General features: G+C 37.3%; 1 long non-coding RNA gene and 1 pseudogene across 1 annotated transcript in view; one reads left to right on the top strand and one right to left on the bottom strand.

The window, feature by feature from the left end:
- The window catches only part of LOC134470333 (uncharacterized), a 99,724-nt gene that overhangs the window by 70,196 nt on the left and 18,728 nt on the right, over window positions 1–10,800 (bottom strand). The window lies entirely within an intron of this gene.
- On the top strand, window positions 725–10,580 carry LOC100725030 (sodium-coupled neutral amino acid symporter 2-like; annotated as a pseudogene).

Genomic DNA, 10,800 nt, shown 5'->3' with positions numbered 1-10,800 from the left:
GCTGTTAATTTCGTTGTTACTTCCCTGTTCACATAACAGTATAGTTCTCCAGAATTTAAAGGTTGTGTGTCATTCTTACTGGGTTTGAAAGCATTCTCGAAGAAACTTTAAAACTGAGGTGATCCAGGCCACTGGATACTTAATGTATTTCACTCATTCACCTGCATAATGCAGATAGACAGTGTATCTCAGAGATGAAAGCACATAAGAAGATACTTGAGGAACTACTGATTAAAATGTATTAGTTGAGGGCCGGGTGTTTAGCTCAGCAGTGTAAGTGCTTGCTTCGCAAATGCAAAGTCTTGAGTTTGATCCTTGGTACCAAAAAAATTTTTAATTTAATTTAAAAAAAACACAAAGTATATTAGTTGGAATGAAATGGAACAATAGGTTTTGTCTATGAAAAGAAAGATTTTAAAAATGCTGCAGTGGTGGTGCACTCCTGTAATCCCAGAACTCAGGAGGCTGAATTAGATGGATTGGTGCAAGTTTCAGACCACCTGGGCTACAAAATGAACTCAAGACCAGCCTGAACTACACAGCAAGACCTTGTCTCAAAAACACACACACTAAAAAAGATCAAGTAGAAGATTTAATTAATTAATTCTTCCCAGTTTGCAATTCAGTTTTTAAAAGCACAAAGACAGAGAACCACACCACACCACCATGGAGCACAGCTTCTGCACCATGCTTAACACCCAACATTCCCCAAGGGACATCTGGGATGCTAGGAACAACTGGGAAGCCCCAGGTTGACCTAGGCCCCTGCTGGGCCCACCCTTCTACAAGAACACCTGCCTGGGGTGCCCAGGCAGTCCTGGGCCTCCTAGCACTGCCACCATTGGGCCAACCCCTCATTGGGAACAGCTGGGACACCCTGGAAAACAATCCACCTCATACTGCCACCAAGGAAGACCAGGGACACCCCAACACTCCTGTCTTGCTTGGGACTGCTGCTACTGGGCCCACTCCTCCACAGAACACCTGGGACACCAGTGGCATGACTGATCACATAGGACAGCCATGGTGGGCTCTTCTTTGGGGAATCCACCCACGACCTGGACCTAGCTAGTACTTCATATGGTCTTTTGATTCAACCCCTTCTTCTAGAACTTGGACTACAGTGAATTACCGTGCTGGCTGGATGGGAGCCTAGGGAACCCCTCACCCAAACAGAAGACCTCAGCAGGCTCTAGTCAGTGTGGTAAGTTTGCCCCTAAAACACAGGTCTGCCGTGGGTAAATAGGAGCAGAAGTGAAACTCCTTCCAATTGGTAAGACCTTGATGAACCTGGCAAGAGAGTGGGTAATCCCCTCTTCCACACAGAGAACATCAGACAGGTTGAGGAGTGTGCCACTAAGGCCTCCCCATCTTAGAGAAAATTAAAAGAGCTCATGAGACCCCGCTGACACATTAGGGCCTCAGCTGACACAAACACTATGGACAAGGAGAGCTGGTGACCTGCAACAACCTGAAGACATAGCAACAGCAGAAACTAACAGTTAACCTACATCTGCACTTTTAGGTTGGTTAGTCCAGAAAGAATATAGGACTCACCCAACAGGCCCTGTAGGAGGAATTCAGGTGATTGGCTCTCCTCTTCACCGTGATACCCAGAAACTGGTCAAACATCAACCACACAGTAGGACCCTCAAATTACCACTACCTATACTTCAGATTGTTGGGATTCAAAGACCAAATATTTACCCAAAATGTGAAAATGACAAAATGAAGAGGAAAAATGCTATCTCAAACATCTAGTCCATCAGGGCAAGTACAAGTGACAATGAAATACAGGACTTTAAAACTCACACACCGGGAATCTCTGAAAAGAGAGCAAATGAAGTAAAGAAAAAAGAATCCATGAGGCTATAGAAAAAATAAAATTAGAAATAATGTCTTATCTAAACACAAAAATAACAACCTTGGTAAATAAGTTGCTCACCATAGCTAAAGAAAAAATAGATTAAAAAATACAGGAGCATGGGAAATTGATCGAAACTTTGGATGAACAATACAAAAAGCAAAATCCATAAAACAAATTCTAAGAGTTATCCAAGTTACAAAAAATTCTACTGAAAGTTAACAAAACCGTTTAAATGAAGATGAGGGTATAATTTCAGACCTTGAAGACAGGATCCCAGATAGTGATCACGAAAGGTTAGAACTTATAAAAACAAAAAGCAGCATGAGATGACAATTCAGCAGCTTCAACATGATGCCAACAGAAACATGTTGTTTAGTTGAGGGCCTACTGAAGCTAATAGGCATCAGTGAAGATGCAAGTGTCAATGCAAATGACATAACTAAATCATTCACAGAAGTAATGACAGGAAATTTCCCACACAAAGGGAAAAAATCTCATATCCAAATAAGTGAGGGATACAGAATGCCAAACAGTCACAACCAACATAAATCTATATCCAGACACACAATAATTAAGATCCAAGACACACAGCATAAAAACAGAATACAAAAAGCTGTTAGAGAAAAGACACAACTCACCTATCACGGAAAACCTATTAGAATCACGGCAGACTTTTCAGCACAAACCTCCAGTTTAAGAACATCCTTGCAGTGAAGTAATTTCAAGCACTAAAAGAAAACAACTTTCAACCCAGACTGATGCACCCAGAAAAACTATCCTTCAAACTTGTGCAGAAACAAGATATTTCCGTGACAAAGAACAGCTGATGAAACTGATGTCCAAGAGAGAATTGTTTTCTTTGCCTGGGGCCCAGGATCTGCCTGCCTGTGGGTTGCATAAATCTAGCGGAGGTATGGGACTCTCCTTTTCACCTGGGGACCAGGCTGTGGATCCCTGGTCGTCCAGTAAGACCAGCAGAGGCAGGGAACAATGCCCTAGGCCAGCAAACTGTTTTCTTTGCCTGGGGCCCAGGATTTGGCTGCCTGTCAAAATCAATGAGTAAGGAGGGAGCAGGGACTTCTTTCCCAGCCTGGCTAACCTCTCTACCTCACTTGGAACAAAACTTGAAGCGCAAAAATGTAGGAAAATGACAAAATGAAAGACCAAATTGCAGTCTCAAACATTCAGCCCATCCCAAAAAAGTCTAGGAGCCATGTGCATAGAAGAAAATATATGCCACATACCTGAAATACCTGAAATAATACTAACTGAAATAAAGGAGCAAATCTGGGAAGCCTTAAAGGAAATCAAACGAGAAATAATCTCTCAGGTAAAAGAAGAAATGATAAAAGAAATGAAGAAGATGCTGAACATATCTAAAGAAGACACAGTTAAAAAAACTTGAGGGGATAAACAAAAAAATAAGAAGTCCTGGATGAACAACATAAGAAACAAACAGAATATATAAAGCAGATGCAAAGAGATATACAGGAAATAAAAAACTCAATCGAAAGTTGTAAAAACCACCTCAATGAATGTGAAGATAGAATTTCAGACCTTGAAGACAAGTTTGCAGCCAGTGAACTGGAGAGGAAAGATCTTTTAAAAATAACAAGAAATCAGGAAATAACAATTCAACACCTGCAAGATGACGCATAAAGGAACAACATAAGGTTAATAGGGATAAATGAAAAAGAAAGGAACAACATAAAGGATGTCAAGAGAATATTTAGAGAAGTAATAGATGAAAATTTCCCAAACATGAGACTGGAAACCGATATCAAGATCAGTGAAGCATATAGAACTCCAAATAGCCCTAACCAAAATAAAACTACACCCAGACACATAGTAATGGCCATTCCAGAAATCAAACAAAAGAATAGAATATTAAAAGCTGTCAGAGAGAAAAGACAGATTACCTATAAAGGAAAACCTATCAGAAACACAGCAGACTTCTCAGCACAAACAATAAAGTCAAGAAGAGCATGGAGCGAAGTATTTCAGATCCTAAAGGAAAATCATTTCCAACCTAGGCTGATGTATCCTGCAAAACTGTCCTTCAAAATGTATAGAGAAATAAGATACTTCCATGATAAAGAACGGCTGAAAAACTACATGATCACCAAGCCAACCTTGCAAAGAATACTGAAAGACAGCCTAGATGCATCTAGGAAAAAAAACACAAACAATTAAACAGAACAGAAAGACAAAAATGCAACAGCAGAAAGATAACATGTCAACAATAAACCAATATATAACAGTTATAACCATTAATATAAATGGTCTCAATGCACCAATTAAAAGAACCAGACTGAAAGAATGGATCAAGAAACAAAATCCAACCATATGGTGTCTACAAGAAACCTATATAACCCAAAAGGATACCCACAGACTGAAAGTCAAAGGATGGAAAACTATACTTCATGCAACAGGAACCCAAAAAACAGCATTGGTGGCTATTCTGTTTGCAGACAATGTGAACTTCCAGCCAATAATGATCAGAAGGGATAAAGAAGGTCACTACATACTGGTTAGGGGAAAACTCCAAGAGGAAGATATAACTATCTTAAATATATATGCACCAAAATTCCAGAGCACCCATTTCTATAAAACAAGTAATAAGAGAAATGAAAAACCAAGTTAACAGTGACACAATTCTAACAGGAGATCTTAACACACCATTGACACCAATGGACAGATCAACCAGACAGAAAATCAGCAAAGAAATAAAAGAACTGAATCGCACCTGTGAACAAATGGACTTAATAGACATATACAGAGTATTCCACCCAACAACAACAGAATACACATTCTTCTCAGCAGTACATGGGTCATTTTCTAAAATAGACCATATGTTAATTCACAAAACATATCTAAATAAATGCAAAAGGGTTGAAATCATCCCTTGCATGCTATCGGACCATAGCGCTATGAAATTAGAAATTAATGATAAAAGATACTACAAAATTCCCACAAACACATGGAAACTGAATAACACACTCTTGAGTAATCAGTGAGTCAAAGAAGAAATTAAACACTACCTACAAGAAAATGAAAACACAAATACAACTTTCCGGAATCTGTGGGATGCAATGAAAGCTGTCCTCAGAGGAAAATTTATAGCTCTGAGTTCACATATCAGGAAAACAGAATGAATACAAATAAATAACCTGCTATTATCCCTCAAACATCTTGAAAAAGAAGAGCAAGTCAAGCCCAAAGCCAAAAGAAGAGAAGAAATTATAAAAATCAAAGCAGAAATCAATGCAACAGACAGTAAAAAAAAAAAAAATCAATGAACCAAAGAGTTGGTTCTCTGAAAGAATAAATCAAATTGATAAGCCCCTAGTCAACCTTATTTTAAAAAGGGAAGAAAAAGCTCAAATTCGTGCAATAAGGAATGAAAGAGGAGAAATCACTGCAGACCCTATAGAAATATAGAAAATCATCAATACCTATTTTGAAAACCTCTACTCTCAAAGGTTTAATAACACAGAAGAAATAGACAGATTCCTAGAAGCATGCAAAGTACCAAAGTTAGGCCATGAAGATGTAAAACTACTGAAAAACCCAAGTTCTATTAATGAAATAGAAAATGTATTTAAATCCTTACCTACAAAGAAGTGCCAAGGTGGAGACGGATTCACTGCAGAATTCTACAAGAAATACAAAAGAAGACCTAATGCCAACACTCCTCAAACTCTTTAATGAAATGGAAAGGAAAGCAATCCTTCCTAAGTCATTCCTGGTAGCAAATATTACTCTGGAACCAAAACCTGAGAAAGACCCAACTAAAAAAGAGAACTACAGACCAATCTCCCTATTGAACACAGATGCAAAAATCCTCAATTAAATATTGGCAAATAGGTTGCAGCAAATCATCAAGAAGATCATACACCATGACCAAGTGGGATTCATTGAAGATATAGGAGTAGGTAGAGAATTCATGAACAGGACTCAAACCACATGGGAAATACTTCCCAGAATCAATAACTGGGATCACCTCTTATTAAAAAGTTTCTGCACGGTAAAAGAAGTCTCCAGCGTGGTGAAAAGAAAACCCACAAACTGGGAAATATCTTAGTGAACTGCCCCTCAGACAAAGGACTTCTGTCTAAAACATATAAAGAATTTTAAAAAATCAGACCCCCAAAATTCAAATACCCAATCCAAAAATGGGCATCTGAGATGAATAAACAATTCTCAGATGAAGAAATACAAATGGCAAATAAATATATCAAAAAGGTTCATCATCACTGGTCATTAGAGAAATGCAAATCAAAACCACACTGAGGTTTCATCTCACTCCTGAAAGAATGGCCAAGATCAAGAAAACCAACAACAACAAATGCTGGAGAGGCTGTGGAGAAAAAAAAAAAACTCTCCTGCACTGTTGGTGGGAGTGTAGACTAGTGCAACCATTGTGGAGGTCAGTCTGGAGATTTCTCAGAAAACTAGGACTGGAAGCCCTATATGACCCAGCTATACCACTACTAGGCATGTTCCCAGAAGAATTGAAAGCATCATACCACAGTGATATATGTGCACCCATGTTTATAGCAGCACAATTTGTAATAGCCAGATCTTGGAAACAACCTAAGTGTCCATCAACTGAAGAATGGATAAAAAAAGTTGTGGTATTTTTATACAATGGAGTACTACTCAGCTATACCGCATTGAGACATTTATAAATAAATGGACGCAGCTTGAGACCATACTCATAAGTGAAATAAATCAAACTCACATGTATAAATACCAAATAGTTTCCCTAGTGTAAGAAATGATAAGAATACATAGAAGTATGTGGTAATCATGATTCCCAATCATATTGGTTTGAAGCCATATAATGTTTTCACTCATTAACCGCCATGGTTTTAACCTGGGTTGTTCGATTTTAGTATCTATGATAGCACGAATAGCTATTTTGAAGAAAGCAACACAACATAAAAGCTAGGGCTGATTTAATATCGTCTTGTTTTAAGGTCCCATCAAGCTGTAGTACATGTTTCCAATGGTTTTAACATGTTGTATCTTACTATATTTCACTATATGCTATAGTATAAACAAAATTCTTTATAGGCAAAGGAATAATATAGAAACCATTGTTTTTTTTTTCTATGAGCAGATTCTAAATACCCTGTAATTCATGCATTCTCTTGAAAGGCTTCACACTGTCTAGATACGCTTGATATTATAGCATGCGAAGTTACACTCAAATAATTTAAGGAAAGAGGCACTATGGTGACTAGTATTATGTTAGATTATCTGGTGGTGAAACACAATGATGCTTGAATTGCTCGGTTCTGCCCTGCGTTGTTCTATTACAATGTCCTCTCTTATCTCAATCTTCCCCTATTTTTAAATTAATCTATCTTCCCTCATTTTTTTAATTAAGGGAAAACTAAATTTAAAAATAATGGTACATATTATAGTAACATTTTTGTTTTCCTATTAACCTGACTTGAACCCCAGTATTGTTCTCCCCATCTTGTTCTATTATTATATATTCTATATTATTTGATAGTATCAAGTTTGAGGGTATAGGCAATCACTTTGAAGGCAATAAGATATACTATGATGCCCAATATGGATTGACTATCATCCTTTTTTTTGAAGTCCTATAAGGTCCTCAGTGTAGATTTTATTGCTTTTGTTCCATACTGTTTTGATCAATTCTATTATACCTGATGATATAGACAACTCAATTTAAAAATAGCAAGAGGCACAATGGTAACCATTTTTGATCACCTGGTATTCTATTTTTGAATCATGTGCTATGCTATGCCCACCCTTCTGTTCTGACTCTGTTTTGCTTAGTCACATTTGGTTTTATTCTCTTCAAAAAAGTAATAAGAACCATGAGAGTAATAAAACCCTAAAAGTCTAATGGTTACTATAAAAAAAAGAGAAGAAAGTAAAGTGGACTAAGGGATATAACCGCAGGTATGTTCGATGTGTAGGATGAAAAACCATATAACTGAGCTTTTGTTGAATCATTGAACGGAACTGTCTCCAATTTCACTGTATGAATGTTCACTTTATATGCTTTAATTTAGTGATATGGACAACTGTTTCTGGAAAGATAATATGTAACCTACTAACTGGTGATTTCATACTGTATATATTTTTTTCTAGAAATACTGTATTATTTGTAAAAACCAACCCTAGAAAGAGTACTGAAAGACACACTAGATAGAGATTAAAATGACCAAAATCTCAAGAACAACAACAGAAAGAAACCACCAGACTGGACAAGATATGCAAATGGCAAATAAATATATGAAGAAATGTTCACCATCACTGGTCATTTGAGAAATGCAAATTAAAACAGCATTGGGATTTCATCTCACCCTGGAAAGAATAGCTGCCATCAAGAAAACAACTGATAACAAATGTTGGTGAGGATGTGGGAAAAAAGGGACACTTCTCCACTATTGATGGGGGTGAAGTCTGGTGCAACCACTGTGGAAATCAGTATGGAGGTTCCTCAAAAAACTAGGATTGGAAGTTCCATTCAATCCAGCTATTCCCCTGCTGGGATTTTTCCCAGAAAAATTGAAAAGGTCATGTCACAGTGATATATGTGCACCCATGCTGACAGCAGCACAATCTGTGATAGCTAAATCTTGGGAACAAACAAAATGCCCATCAACCACAGATTGCATGAAAAAGTTGTGGTATTTTCATACAATGGAATATTATTCAGCTATTAAAAGGGATTATCTTGAGGCGTTTATAGGTAAATGGAGGCAACTTGAGGCTACACTCATTAGTGAAATAAACATGACTCACACTAGTAAATACCACATTGCCTCTCTAGTATAAAAAGTAAGAACTGACAGAATAATAGGATCCAACACGTATAATAAATACTGTAAAAGTGAAAGGGAAGGAAAGTGCTCTAAAGGATATAATGGCATGTATAGTGTGTAAGATAGATGAACATATTACTAAATATCTATTAGATAAATATCTATTAGATCATTGAACAGAAGAAACTGCACTATCACTGTTTGAGTGCCTAGCCACTTTTTATGCTTTGATTTTATAACTTTAACAACTATTGTTAAGATGACAATATGTAATGTATCAACTACTGATTTTATGATGTTAATTTTTTTAATTCTGTATTCTACTTTTTCTCTTTTTTTTCTATTTTGTTTTTTTAAATTTCCTCGTTTCTTTAAATAAAATTTTTTAAAAAGACACTTCATCTAAATCGAAAACAGCCTCTGGATCAATTACCATGCAAAACATTGGAGCTATGTCAAGCCTTCTCTTCATAGTGTAATATGAGTTATCCTTGATGATCCACACATTCATAAACACTGAAGACACAACTGGTTTGTAGTATCTGAACAGACTATATTTGGTTCTGCTAGTGCCACTGCCATTCACTCTTCCTTTGTCACTGCTGGAAATTTTAGCAAACTTGGGATATACTAGTGGCCTTTCCTTGTTGAGTATGTTCTGATGATTTGCAAAAAAATTTCAGATTCCTTATACCATGAAAATTGCTTTGATATTAAATGAAACAATGAATGGCTCCTCCACACAAACAGCTTTCATATCTTACAACTGTATCAAAGCAATCACAGTTGATTCTATCACAATATGTCTTAGTTACTTTTCTTGTTGCTGACACAAAATAACCAACACCCCAAGTTAAAGGGGGAAAGGCTTATTTAGTTCAGTTTGCAGAGGTTTTAATCAGTAATTTTCTGGCTCCACAGAAGGATGGCACATGACACAGGGACAACTGTTCATGTGTAGAAGACAACAAATGAGAGACAGACAGACAGACACAGGGACACAGAGACACAGAGAGAGAGACAGAGAGAGAAAGAGAGAGAGAGACAGAGAGAGAGAGACAGAGAGAGAGAGACAGGACAAAATTCTTTCTGTGCCTTACAATGTGTGCAGGTAGCACTCTAGGGTAGGTGTAGCACTCATACCCTTAACCCCAGCTTTGGAACATGAATTAATAAACTCTGGACTCAGCCACCTCTGAAAAGCCTGCCCCACCATAACTGCAACAACTGTTGGATGAACATCTAAACACAAACCATAAGACCATGCTATTTTATCTTCAACCCACAAACCACTGTACCAGTTATGAAGTTTTCATGTGTTTCTCATCAGCCATTCGCCCATCTATGAAAAGCTGAAAGGCTCCAGCTGTAGGGGAATGACGACTGTGTCCAACATTCTTTTTTTATGTTTCTTATGTATCTACTTGCTGCCCTCTTTGAATGCTTGACTCTTTATGAACATGCTGAGTCAGAACTGCTTCACACACAACTCTTCTCATAGGAAATTATATTATTTTTCCAAGTATTCATTTGGTTGTGTTAGTGGCCATCACCCTGAAAGTATTATCAATTATTTTCTCAATCCCAAGTTCTGTAATGCACTTGTTATGTGCAGCAAAATACTTCAGTCAGTAACAGTAGATTCTTTACAGTGGCTATCTTGGCATTTCCCAACTTGCTTACGATCAGCGTCCCAACTATTAAAGATATCTTTGGTTAATCTGTGTGTCTGTGGCTGTATAGACTTTTACTCTTCCATCATCCTTCTGTATCAAGTTGGTGAAGGACCTATAACATCTGAGCAGAAGACTGGGGCTCTGTTTTTCCTGTTAAATGGCATAGTCGTGATGATCAGAAGCATAGCCTTGATTGTTATGGATTGCTCTGGAGGTAGTTATTAATTGGCAATACCCAAACTCAAATAGTCCATGTGGTACCAGTGTTGTGTTTATTCTCAACTATTGTGAAACTTCACCTGTTTTCAGTTTCACCTCTACCAAGTGCTAGCACATGGCAAGCAGTAAAATATTTTGACATTTTCAAAACTTTGTTCTATATTTTGGTTTTTAACTTTATCTTGGAAGTTAACCTCATGAGCACAAAAGTTACAAATATACAACT

The sequence above is a fragment of the Cavia porcellus genome, unplaced genomic scaffold (assembly GCF_034190915.1).
Source record: "Cavia porcellus strain 051 isolate PalLab524CR breed Dunkin Hartley unplaced genomic scaffold, mCavPor4.1 scaffold_23, whole genome shotgun sequence".
In the NCBI taxonomy this organism is placed as follows: Eukaryota; Metazoa; Chordata; class Mammalia; order Rodentia; family Caviidae; genus Cavia; species Cavia porcellus.
The sequence above is the reverse complement of the archived record's forward strand: the minus strand, read 5'-3'. Positions and strand labels throughout refer to the sequence as shown.